We start from the raw sequence: 13,829 nt of genomic DNA on the forward strand, positions 1-13,829 counted from the left end.
ATCAAACCATCTGGTAGAGCAATGGTACTTGACTTTAGGAAAACTGGTGAACCTATTATCCAAATGTTCTATAGTTACTATGATGCACAAAATGCTATTTTTGTTTATGATCCCAAGTCTGAAGTAATCAGTGACATTGTGATTGAGGGTGCCGGGCGTCAATGCTTAGGGAAATCATACATGGAAACACTGCTTTTGCTTGATCAATAGAAGACTGGAGGAACTAGATATTGGCAACATTCCAAAGTGTAAAACTAACACACAACCGAGTCTTGGAACAACCAACCAAATGAAGTGAAGATGGGTCTGCCTTCTTAGGCCTGATTTGTCTTTGTAATTGTTAAAATTGGGCTTGGTGATTTTATCATTTTCTTAAAAACTGGGCTTATTAATTTTCGTTTATAAGAATATTGGGCCCCTAAATTTATTGAGCCCTGAGCAAGTGTTCTACTTGCACCCCATTGGGCCGGGCCTGGATATTGTCATATGATACGACAACTGAAGCATTCACAGAAATAACGCTTCCAAATAATTTGACATACAAAGATAACTTTGACCTTCTTTTATCTCAGTTGTGTACATCTCTTGTGCTTGAAACCAAGTATGCCCAGATAGAAGAATATTGTTTATGGAGGATGGAGAATGGGGTTCCAAACTTGTTTACAAAGCTATTCGTTATCAAACCATCTGGTAGAGCAATGGTACTTGACTTTAGGAAAACTGGTGAACCTATTATCCAAATGTTCTATAGTTACTATGATGCACAAAATGCTGTTTTTGTTTATGATCCCAAGTCTGAAGTAATCAGTGACATTGTGATTGAGGGTGCCGGGCGTCAATGCTTAGGGAAATCATACATGGAAACACTGCTTTTGCTTGATCAATAGAAGACTGGAGGAACTAGATATTGGCAACATTCCAAAGTGTAAAACTAACACACAACCGAGTCTTGGAACAACCAACCAAACAATCATATTGGATGTTTCTAAGTTTTTGGATAATGAATAAATCTCATTTTGTGTGTTAAGATGTTAATGACTAGAGTTTTTCATTTTGGTTACCATTTATGCATTTTTTTTACTTTTTTAGTTTCATACAATCAGCGTTAATAACACTTACGTTGTTTATAGTGATGCGGTCAATCTATTCTCACTTCTCTCTTACCGTGAACTGTATCATAGATATATGTAATTTCTCTGAAACTACCAATAACTAAAATGAGATTTTATCCTTTGTACACCCTACGAGGCAATGACTTTGTGTTAGAAAATCGTGTGTACTTTTGCCAATTTCAGATTAACGCAGCGGATAGTTAAAATAATAATCTTTTATTATTTCATAAAAACATTTACAAGATTATATATTTATATATTTAATGAAACATGCACGCGATTAATTTATCTCAATGATCCAATTACACCATAATAATTGTCATGAATATAAAACAAAAGAGGAGTTAACGATATACCTTTCTTGGAGAAATTGATGAGACGGAGAGAAACTTACGATCAAAAGTATGACCGTCTCTTTGGATAGTCCACACTACACTTCAAACGACCGTCAATGGATGCTAGTCCAAACTCAAATGTCGTATTAATATAATCCAATTATATTAATACATTAATCAATAATACTCTGTATGTTGAGATTTATCAAAGGAAAGCAAAACAAATATGTTATTTTTTTCTCTCTTCTCTCTTACTGATCTCATAACCCAACGATCATATATATATATGAATATATGAAATACTCTGTTTGTTTGGTAGCAAAAAGCAAATCAAAAAAATTTATTATTTTCGATTTTTTTCTGTAATATCATATTTCGTTTAATTTGGTTTTAAAAAGTCGTATTTCTCAAATACTTTAGGGGTATGTTATGTAACTTATAATTAATAATTTCTATCATGTCGCTTTCATGTGAATAGTAAATTAATTAATTTCGTTTCATTTACTATTCATATGAATAGTAAATGAATTAATTTCGATTTACTATTTTGTTACTTGAGTAATATATATACATCATATATATATTTTATTTGACGTCTCGGTGTATATGTGTGTGACCCCGAAGGCTCAAATGAAGTTGGCCATATAGTTATATGTTGTACTTTACACATTAATCCTACAGACTCCCACTTGTGCATGGCACGACACCAAGTAACTATACAAACAATGGTAAGCGTCTAGCAACACGTCATTGTCCCCAAATTCATGTGAGGGTAGTTTCTCGAAACTGTTTATGGTAAGTTTTAAATGTCATTCGTCCTTTTGTTTCAGATACTTTAGTTAAACTTGAGATATGGATCATCGGTCATTCTCATTTGTTTAACAATTTCATTTCTCGATCTTAGAACTGAATTAGACCACCAAAGTAATTAAGTATCATCTTAATTACATCTGGGTGTGGCCACACAAATATCTTATTCATTCATCGAGGAGCTCAAAAGTATCTAACTCCAAACATTTTTTAGGAACAAATCCTATATTGCATACACGTGTCTCTCACGAGCTTTACATTGTACCCAATAATGGCCTTTATTATAACCTTATTCAGGACAACGTTTAACCATATCAAAGTACAATATTTCACACATCAAAACCGGCGTGCATCTCAAGTCTAAGGACATAAAGACATAATCACTAAAATATTCACTACTGAAAACGATCCATGTAGTGATATCTCGGTTGGGTCATTCCAATATTCATCATCAATGAATACATATGAATTTTGGTCTCAACAAGTTAACAATTCATCATCAATGAATATAACTAAAACTTCACATTAATCTTAATTCATGTTATTCCCATAACATGACCGATTATGGAGATTTTGAATAATCAACAATTATTCATGGATTAAACATGCTAATATAGAACACAGTGATATAAATGAAAATGATCATACCAACAGTATATCAATTCATTAAGATAAAACTTTCTAATGTTTCAAAAATATCCAAATACCAAATTACAAATGAAAAAGATTAGTAGCATAACGAAGTCCAATATTATTAGTATGATCATCATGCTTGTTGTGCATTAAGGGCTTCGTGAACGTGTCAGCCACATTATCATTTGTATGAACCTTAAGAATATTAATATCATTCATCTTTTAATGACTTCAATGAATGTAGTCAAACTTTCAAAGAATGTGTCGGATACCTTTATGTAAATGTGATTCTTTCGCTTGTATAATAACACTCGAACTAGCACAGTACATTATTATAGGAGATGTATTATTGGATACTACTCCGAGTTCACCAACAAAACTTCCTAATCCGAACAGCTTCCCGAGCAGCTTCTCAGGTAGCAATGTATTCTGCTTCTGTTGTAGATTGTTAAACCGTGATCGGCTTTGAACTCTTCCAATCAACTGTCTTGCCCATCATGACAAAGACATAACCTGAATGGGATCGAGAATCATCTCGATCAGTTTGAAAGCTAGCATTTGCATAATAGTTAATACTCAACTCTTTTTCCAAACTACCGTAAACCAAGAACATATCTTTAGTTCTCCGCAAATACTAAAGAATATTCTTAGCAACAATCCAATATACTTCACCTGGATTATGTTGACAATGACTCGTCAAACTCAAAACTAATGAAACATCGAGTATAGTACATATCATGGCATACATAATGGATCATATAGCCGAAGCATATGTGATACATTTCATTTGTCTCACCTCATATGCTGTGATAGGACTTTTGAGACTTTCTCACGGTTATGCCCTTTTGCATTGGCAAAGCTCCATGCTTGAAGTTCTGCATGCTAAATCTCTGCAAGATAATGTATGTACTTTAATTCAAACCAATAAGCCAATTGGATCTATTGTATAGATCCTCATTCCAATAATATAAGTAGCTTCATCAAGATCCTTTATGAAAATACATTTTCCAAGCCAGGACTTGATATCTTGCAAGTTGGAATGTTATTTCTAATAAGTAATATGCCATCAACATATAAGATCAAGAAGACTACTCTGCTCGCACTAGCTCTAATGTAAACTCAGGATTTTAGAAGCTTGCATACTTTATTAGGATGCTTAGGATTCATAAACCCTTCCGGCTGAACCATATATACGTCCTCACTTAGGTCTCCATTTAGGAAAGCGGTTTTGACATCCATTTGTCATATTTCATAATCATGAAAAGTAGCTATGGCAATAAGTATCCTAATTGATTTAATGCTCGCGACTGATGAAAAAGTTTCCTCATAATCAATTCCTTGGGTTTGAGTATAACCTTTTGCCACCAACCGAGCCTTAAAAGTGTTTACATTACCATCCATGAGACCCATTTACTCCCCACTGTTTTGCAATTGGGTGGAAGATCAATCAAGTCCCATACTTGATTATCTTTCAAGGACTGCAACTCTGCCTTCATAGCATCTCGCCATTTGTTAGATTCTGGATCTGACATGGCTTCAACGTAGCTAGAGGGTTTATCATAATCCCTTAGTTGAGGTTTATCTGAATTAATCAGATAATTAAACCTCATAAGCCGATGAGTTCTACTAGATCTATAAAGTGCAGGTGTAACACGTTCTGGATCACCAACAGTGCACTCAGTTTCAACGTGTGGATTGCCAGTGCTTACTGAAGGTATGTTACTTTAAAGTACTTGAATTTCTTCAAGATCTACTTTACTCCCACTGACTTATTGTAAGAGAAGATCTCTTTCCAGGAATTTAGCAGACCGTGTAGCGACCCCGACAAATCGTCAAATGACGGCGTCATCTACGTATGGTCCCATTACATGGTCGTAAGTCTTTATAACAAAGTTTGACCAAAAAAAAAATCTGTCGCATTCATTTCATAAATAAGGATGTTTCAAAGTTTACAAAAGTAGTTTCCATAACAAGTACATAACAATGTTTAAAGTTTGTATGAAACACGTGCGACACAATTTAAAAGTAGTCAAAAAGACGCTCCACGTATGCAAGTATACTCGACATCCAATGCAAGTATCAAAAAGTATGAGCGGAAGCATGTATCACCTAAGTTCAAGGACCTGAGAAAAACATAGAGAATCTGTCAACGAAAACGTTGGTGAAATCATAGGTTTAAATAAGTAAGTGAGTAAAAGTAAGTTGAACCACAAGATTTGCAACATCGATAAAGTCATAGTACATTCTAAAAGTTAATATTCACGAGCACTCAATTATCAAAGCTTAACATTCCGTCCGTTGAACCCCGTAATAATAGTGTTAGAACATACACTGTTTCCCGAAAATATATTTCACCCGTAGACGGTAGCGAACCGTCCGAAGTGAGGGTTTGTCAAACCCATATGGCCATATAACATAAGTTCTCGCTTACACCATCTGATGTAACTAATGATAATCGAATTGAGGATTTGTGTTCAAACTCGTATGTAGAATGTTTGTTTTCCCTGTACTTGTGTTCACGTAGTTTAAAAGAACATTTATGTTTTCTCATCCCAAAAGTAAGTTCAAAAAGAGTAAAAGTGGGACTATGATCTCACCTTGAGTGCACGTACGAAAAGTACTTCACAAAATAACGTGTGCGAAGGATAGTGCTAGTCTTGACCTAAACAAATAGGTCGTATCAATAACGGTAAACACGATAGGTCAAAGATGTTCAATTAGTCCTATGGCTCGTTACGACTCGATTATGTAGCATGTGAAATCAAATTGTCAAGTTTCATGCAAGGTACAAGTGTATAAACAAGTTAGGAAGGTTGCATAATCATTTGGTTAAGTTTGACAAAAAGTCAAACTTTGGTCGGTCAAAGTCAACGAAAAAGTCAACACGTTCGGGTCGGGTCCCGAACTATTTTTCTGAGGTTTTTAATCATGTATGAGCATGTTAGGACAAGTTACATGTGAATCGGAGGTGCGTAGCATAGCAAACATTATTCGAAAATTGACAAAGTTGGACAGACTATAATGGCGCGCCGCGCGGGTATATGGCGCGCCGCGCGGGTATATGGCGCGCCGCGCCATTACCTGTGCAGAGAGTTCTGGTAGTTTTTAAGTTTTATGCACGAACCTAACTTCAAACAATCACCATTTATGATTCGCAAACAATCAAGACAAGTATCTTATACCGTTGGGAAGGTAATTTGACGAGGAAAACAACTAAACACATTTCATCAATCAATCTACCTATTACAATAACCAAAACCGCATCTAATGCTTAACATTAACCGCATACAAGTTCATAAATGCAATTCAATGATTCGGGCAACCAATTTACATGAATGATATGCCGTTTCGAAGGTAATCAAGCATACAATCCAACTAAACACTTACCAATAATAATCCATGGCATTCAATGCATCAAAAGTCCATTTCAAGTTCATCAAACCCTAACCCAAATTCACCAAAATCAATAATCAAGTTCATGAAGTTTTCTAAGGCAACCTACGCATCAAATTGAAGCTAGTGATGCTAGTAACACAATTAAAACATCAACTTTTAACATCTAACAACATATGATCATCCTAAATTCAAGAACAACACACCAAAATCAAGTTCATGCTAGTTATACTAAAACAACGAGATCGAGCATACAAATTACATACACGACATCACAATGAGCCATAGACACTAACTAACACCATTTCAAGTCAAAAACACGAATTTAGAAAAATCTAGAGTTTTAGAAATGTTACCCAAACGAGATGAAGTTGGTACCAAAATGAAGAGGATGAAGAGAGGATCACGAATATGTAATTTATTTTGTTGTAAGCCTCCTAGATCGGATTTAGATGATGATTGAATGAATTTGGTAATGGTGTGTGTGTTCTTGCTAGAGAGAAAGAGAAAGAGATGGAGATGATAATGAATGGGTGAAAGGGGTTTGACCCTTTGACCTAGTCAAGGGTTTGATCCCTTGTCAAGTTTAGTCCCTCAACTTTCGTTCGGGTGCGTGAATTACCTAAACGAGATAATTTAAAACGCGTATCAACGGGAGATGTTATAAACATATAACGGACTTTAAATTAGTATAACGAAAAAGTAAATGGAAAAAGGCGGGATGTTACATTCCCTACTCCTTAAAAGAAATTTCGTCCCGAAATTTAAGTAGGTGTAGTAGTCGTTGTTTCTTCCTCGAGATCTTGTATTTCCGAATTCACGAATAGATGAGGATACTTCCTTTGCATTTGATCTTGCCTTTCCCAAGTAAACTCGGGTCCCCTTTTGGCGTTCCAACGGACTTTAACAATTGAGATTCGGCTTTGTTTCAATGTCTTGACGGAGGTGTCCACAATTTCAACCGGTTCCTCCACAAAATGAAGTTTGTCATCAATAGTAAGTTCCTCGAGAGGAATGACGATATCGGGTTCGGCAAGACACTTTTTCAAGTTAGATACATGAAAAGTAGGATGGACGGAGCTTAGTTGAGGCGGAAGGTTTAAACGATAAGCAACGGTTCCAACACGCTCTAAGATTTCGAAAGGACCAACATACCGCGGATTTAGTTTCCCACGTTTCCCAAAACGGATGACACCTTTCCAAGGTGCGACTTTTAACATGACGCGGTCACCGACTTGAAATTCGAGGTCTTTGCGTCTTTTGTCGGTATAGCATTTTTGACGACTCCGGGCCGTCCGAAGCCTATCTCGGATTTGAAGAATCTTTTCGGTTGTTTCGTGAATGAGTTCAGGCCCGGAAATTTGCACGTCACCCACTTCGGCCCAACAAAGAGGAGAGCGACATTTTCGACCATATAACGCTTCAAAAGGTGCGGCTTTAATACTCGCGTGATAACTATTGTTGTAAGAGAACTCGGCGAGAGGTAAGTGCTTGTCCCAAGCTTTTCCGAAATCAACCACGCAAGCTCGTAACATGTCCTCTAAGGTTTGAATTGTACGTTCGCTTTGTCCATCGGTTTGAGGATGATATGCGGTGCTCATGTCTAAACGCGTTCCCAACGCTTCTTGCAATGTACGCCAAAATCTAGAAACGAAACGGCCATCTCGGTAAGAGATAATCGATAAAGGTACACCGTGTCGGGCTACGATCTCCTTAATGTAAAGTTGTGCAAGTTTCTCCATTTTGTTCGTTTCTTTCATGGCCAGGAAGTGTGCGGATTTGGTGAGACGGTCAACAATAACCCAAATGGTATCATAACCGCCCGTCGTTTTTGGTAGCTTGGTGATAAAATCCATCGTTATCCTTTCCCACTTCCATTGCGGGATCTCGGGTTGTTGAAGTAGTCCGGACGGTCTTTGGTGTTCGGATTTGACTTTGGAACATGTCAAACACTTGGAAACATAAGTAGCTACGTCCCTTTTGATGTTCGGCCACCAATATAGTTGTTTAAGGTCGTGGTACATCTTATTGGCACCGGGGTGAATCGAGTATCGTGACTTATGGGCTTCGTCTAAAATAAGGCTTCGTAGGTCCCCATAACTAGGCACCCAAATCCTTCCGGCGTAATATCGGAGTCCGGTCTCCCTAATTTCGAATCGAGAGACGAGAATGTTCAAGAGCTCGTGTGAAAGGTTTTCATCCTTGAGAGCCTCATCTTGGGCTACCCGAATTTGGCTATTAAGGTTTGTGTGGATGGTGATGTTTAAGGCTCGGACACGAAGAGGCACCGCTCTTTCTTTTTGACTTAAGGCATCGGCGACTACGTTTGCCTTCCCGGGATGGTAACGAAGCTCGCAATCGTAATCGTTCAAAGTTTCAATCCATCATCGTTGTCTCATGTTTAGTTGCTTTTGATCGAAAATATGTTGGAGACTTTTGTGGTCGGTAAAGATAGTACTCTTGGTTCCATAAAGATAGTGTCTCCACATTTTAAGTGCAAAGACAACGGCTCCGAGTTCGAGATCATGAGTCGTGTAATTCCGTTCATGAATTTTTAGTTGTCGAGAAGCATAAGCAATGACTTTCGTTCGTTGCATCAATACACACCCAAAACCATGTTTCGAGGCATCGCAATATACAACAAAGTCATCATTGCCTTCGGGAAGTGACAAGATAGGAGCGGTGGTTAGCTTCGTTTTCAAGATTTGGAATGCGGATTCATGTTCGGTTGCCCAAACGAATTTTCTTCCCTTATGAGTTAACATGGTTAGAGGACGAGAAACCAAAGAAAAATCCTTGATGAATCTACGGTAGTACCCGGCGAGACCCAAGAATTGACGAATGTGAGTAGGAGTAGTAGGAGTCTCCCATTTACTAATGGCTTCGATTTTTGTGGGATCGACTTTAATACCTTGATCACTTACAACATGACCAAGAAATTGAACTTCCTTTAACCAAAATTCACACTTGGAGAATTTGGCATAAAGTCGTTCTTGTCTCAAGAGTTCAAGCACAAGTCGGAGATGTTGTTCGTGCTCTTCTTCATTTTTAGAATAGATCAATATGTCATCGATGAACACAATAACGAATTTATCGAGATACGGTTTGCACACGCGGTTCATAAGATCCATGAACACCGCCGGTGCGTTAGTGAGACCAAATGGCATGACAAGGAATTCATAACTACCATAACGAGTTCGGAAAGCGGTTTTGGAGACATCTTCCCCCTTAACCCTCAATTGATGATAACCCGAGCGGAGATCGATTTTAGAATATACACAAGACCCTTGTAGTTGATCAAAGAGGTCATCGATGCGAGGAAGAGGATATCGGTTCTTAACCGTCAATTTGTTTAGTTCATGATAATCAATGCACATTCATAGGGATCCGTCTTTCTTTTTAACAAACAAAATCGGAGCGACCCATGGTGAATGGCTAGGTTGGATAAAACCACGATCAAGTAGTTCTTGGATTTGACTTTGCAATTCTTGCATTTCGGATGGAGCGAGTCTATATGGTGCACGTGCTACGGGTGCGGCTCCCGGAATAAGATCGATTTGGAATTCAACCGGTCGATGAGGTGGAAGACCCGGCAATTCATCGGGAAATACATCGGAATAGTCACTAACAATTGGCACATCACCAATGTGCTTCTCATCGAACTCGACTTTCTTAACGTGAGCAAGGATCGCAAAACAACCCTTACGGAGTAGTTTTCTAACTTTAAGGCACGAAACGAGGTTGAGTCTGGTGCAACTCTTATCGCCATAAACAATCAAAGGTTCACCATTCTCGATAGGAATTCGGATTGCGTTAAGATCACAAAGGATGTGAGATTTCGTTTTGACTAACCAATTCATACCGATTATTACATCAAAGCTTCCTAGTTCCATAGGTATCAAGTCAATTTCAAATTCCTTACCCAAAATGTTTAACGTACACCCCCGGTAATATGTGTCGGCACTTAATAGTTTCCCGTTAGCCACTTCAATGGTATAAGTGGTATCTAGTGGACGTGGTGGAGTATTAAAAGAATGAGTTAAAGTCTTGGATACAAAACTCTTATCGGCACCCGAATCGAATAAGCAAGAGACATAAGAATTGTTGAGAAGAAACGTACCCGTGACTAATTCATTATCATCTCGGGCTTCCTCGGTGTTGATGTTAAAGGCTCGGCCTCGGTTGTTGGGGTTGGCTTTCTTTTTCGGGCATTCATTCTTATAATGGCCCGTTTGGCCACATTCGTAACAAGTGACCGTTTTTGGAGGATTGGGCCCCTTTCGAGTAACGGGGGCGGCGCTTGTGCAATTGTTGGCCCTATGACCAACACCTTGGCAACGGTGACAAACTAGCTTGTTACATTCGCCGTGATGATGCTTGTAGCATTTGTTGCAAAAAGGTAAGTTTCCGACATAACCCTTCTTGCCGTCGTTGTTGAAAGGCTTTTTGGAGAAGGTGTTGTTGTTGTAGTTGGTTGATGGAGTGGCTTCCCATTTCCTTTTGTTGCCACCCGACTTGTCCTCGGCCTTAGGAGCTGGCACTACGATTTCGTCAACCGTTTCGATTAATTGGCGGGCCATGTTCATAGCGGCTTGATGAGTAGCGGGTTTGGATGACATCACCCCTTGTTTGATGCTTTTTGGAAGACCGAGCATGTAGAGCTCAATCCTTTGAGATTTGGGGTTAACAAGATTAGGACACATCAAGGATAGTTCGGCGAAGCGTTGATTATAAGCTTTAAGATCGTTTCCGACCGCTTTCAAAGCTCTTAGTTCTTCCTCAAGCTTTCGGGTTTCTTCGCGCGGAAAATATTCAACAATCATCTTTTCCCTTAGATCGGCCCAAGAGAGGGCATGAGCTTCATCGGTACCCACCGATTGAACATAGGTGTTCCACCATGTTAGAGCAATTCCGGAGAAAGTGTGGGTGGAGTATTTGACCTTGTCTTGATCCCGACAACCGCTTATGCTAAAGACGGCCTCCGTTTGTTCAAACCAACGAGTAAGCACAACCGGTCCCCCGGTTCCATCATAAGTGTGAGGTTTGCACCCCATGAAAGCTTTGTAGGAGCACCCTTCGCTAGAGTTACCGGCTCCTTGGTTATTGTTGTTGTGGTTGGTGTTATTGTTGTTGTTAGACGAGTGACCGGCCATGGCCGCATCCACGGCGGTGGCTATCATGCGTTGTAAGGCTTGTTCGGGAGTTTCATTGCGTCGTACACGGCGAGGAGGCATTGTTCCTTCAAAACAAAAGAATACCGTTGGTTAGTATTCTAAATAATACTAACCGTGATATGGAATAAAGATAGAGAGAAAATTATCCTTGACCCGCCTTAAATTCTTTATGTCATAATGTCGGAATGTTCATATGTGTCACCGTAATATAATCCCGGAAATTATATTACCCTAACTCATATGTGCATGCGACATTACTTCATATAGTCAAGGTGGCGTGCCAATTTAATTATACAACGCGAGATTAAGATAGAATAAGAGTAGATATGAGTAAGAGAGTTCGAGTATAAATGCACAAGTAGTCAAGTAATTCCTATGTCAAGTCTATATGCCGGTTGTAGTCTAGACTCACCAATATACCCTATGACTCGGGGTTGACACTAATGAACTCTAAATCCCTATGATAGTGCTCCAAATGAACATATATTTAGTAGCAATATCGTTCCAATATGTAAAGTTTTTAAATGTAATTTCCTTATTTTTAGTTCTAATAGTTAAATAAATAAGTGCGAAGACGAAAGACGCAAATCGCTCGAAAATGAAGATTTAAAGACAAAAACAAAGATTTGAAAGACCAAAACGTCCAAAAAGCTCAAATGTACAAGATACAATTAAAAAGGTTCAAATTATTGATGAAGAACGTCTAAAAATGACAAGAGTACAAGTTAAAAAACGCAAAGTACACGATATAAAATAGTACGCAAGGACGTTCGAAAATCCGGAACCGGGACATGAGTCAACTCTCAACGCTCGACGCAACGGTGTAAAAATTACGAGTCAACTATGCACAAGAATAAAATATAATATTTAAATAATTCATAATAAGAATAATATTAAATAATAAAAAGTTGTTAATTGAGCATAGTTCAGGGGTCGTAAGCGAAAATTCAATTTAACATTTTGCCTATATAAGGCAACGTATTACGATCAATTAAACACATCCCTTTTTCTATCATTTTTTTATCTATATATCGATCCCTTTTTCTATCCTAAAAATCTATTATCAATATCAATATCTAAAAATCTCTATCATAATGTTAATGTAATAAGATATAACAATAATCTTAATTTTAATTTTAAATTATGATAATAATAAGATTTATGATAGAGATCGTTTGAGTGTGTAAGTCGAAATTCTGTCCGTGTAACGCTACGCTATTTTTAATCATTGTAAGTTATGTTCAACCTTTTTATATTAATGTCTCGTAGCTAAGTTATTATTATGCTTATTTAAAACGAAGTAATCATGATGTTGGGCTAATTACTAAAATTGGGTAATTGGGCTTTGTACCATAATTAAGGTTTGGGCAAAAGACCGACACTTGTGGAAATTGGACTATTGACTATTAATAGATGGGGGGTATTGTCTAATTGAGTGACAACTCATTGGAGTCTGTCGAACCTATCTTCAAATTAATTATCCTAATAATTAATAATGATTATGGTTGTCCTATTTAGTGACGTTCATATGGAATCTATTATAATCATTTAATTAATTATTCGGGTTGTGTAATTGATTATTCAAACTGATCAAGTGGGTAAATTAATATTCATATCTAATCAAAACAGGGGTAGATTACATACAGTGATAACTGGTGTAATTGTTGACAGAAGTGATAAGTGCGTCACAGTTTAAATCCTTAATTAGTTGGAATATTTGACTTCGGGTATAAGGGTAATTTGACGAGGACACTCGCACTTTATATTTATGACCGATGGACTATTATGGATAAAAACCAGATAGGTATCAAATAAACCATGACAAAGGACAATTAACCCGAGTAACAATTAATTAAAATCAAAACGTCAAACATCATGATTACGGAAGTTTAAATAATCATAATCCTTTTATTTCATATTCTATCGCAATTTTATTTATTGTTATTTTATTTATCGTCATTTATTTATTTTACGCACTTTAATTATTGTCATTTATCTTTACGCTTAAAAATATAAAATCGACAAACCGGTCATTAAACGGTAAAAACCCCCCTTTTATAATAATATTACTACTTATATATATATATATATATATATATATATATATATATATATATATATATATATATATATATATATATATAAATATAGTTTTATAAAAATATAGTACGTAATCACTAGCTCCCTGTGGAACGAACCGGACTTACTAAAAACTACACTACTCTACGATTAGGTACACTGCCTATAGTGTTGTAGCAAGGTTTAGGTATATCCCATCCGTAAATTAATAAAACTTGTGTCATATTTTGTAGTATTTCCTAGTAAAAATAATACTATTTCGTACCCTCACGCTACAACAAAAAAACGTAAAA

This window comes from Rutidosis leptorrhynchoides, chromosome 1 (genome assembly GCF_046630445.1).
Source record: "Rutidosis leptorrhynchoides isolate AG116_Rl617_1_P2 chromosome 1, CSIRO_AGI_Rlap_v1, whole genome shotgun sequence".
Taxonomy (NCBI): Eukaryota; Viridiplantae; Streptophyta; class Magnoliopsida; order Asterales; family Asteraceae; genus Rutidosis; species Rutidosis leptorrhynchoides.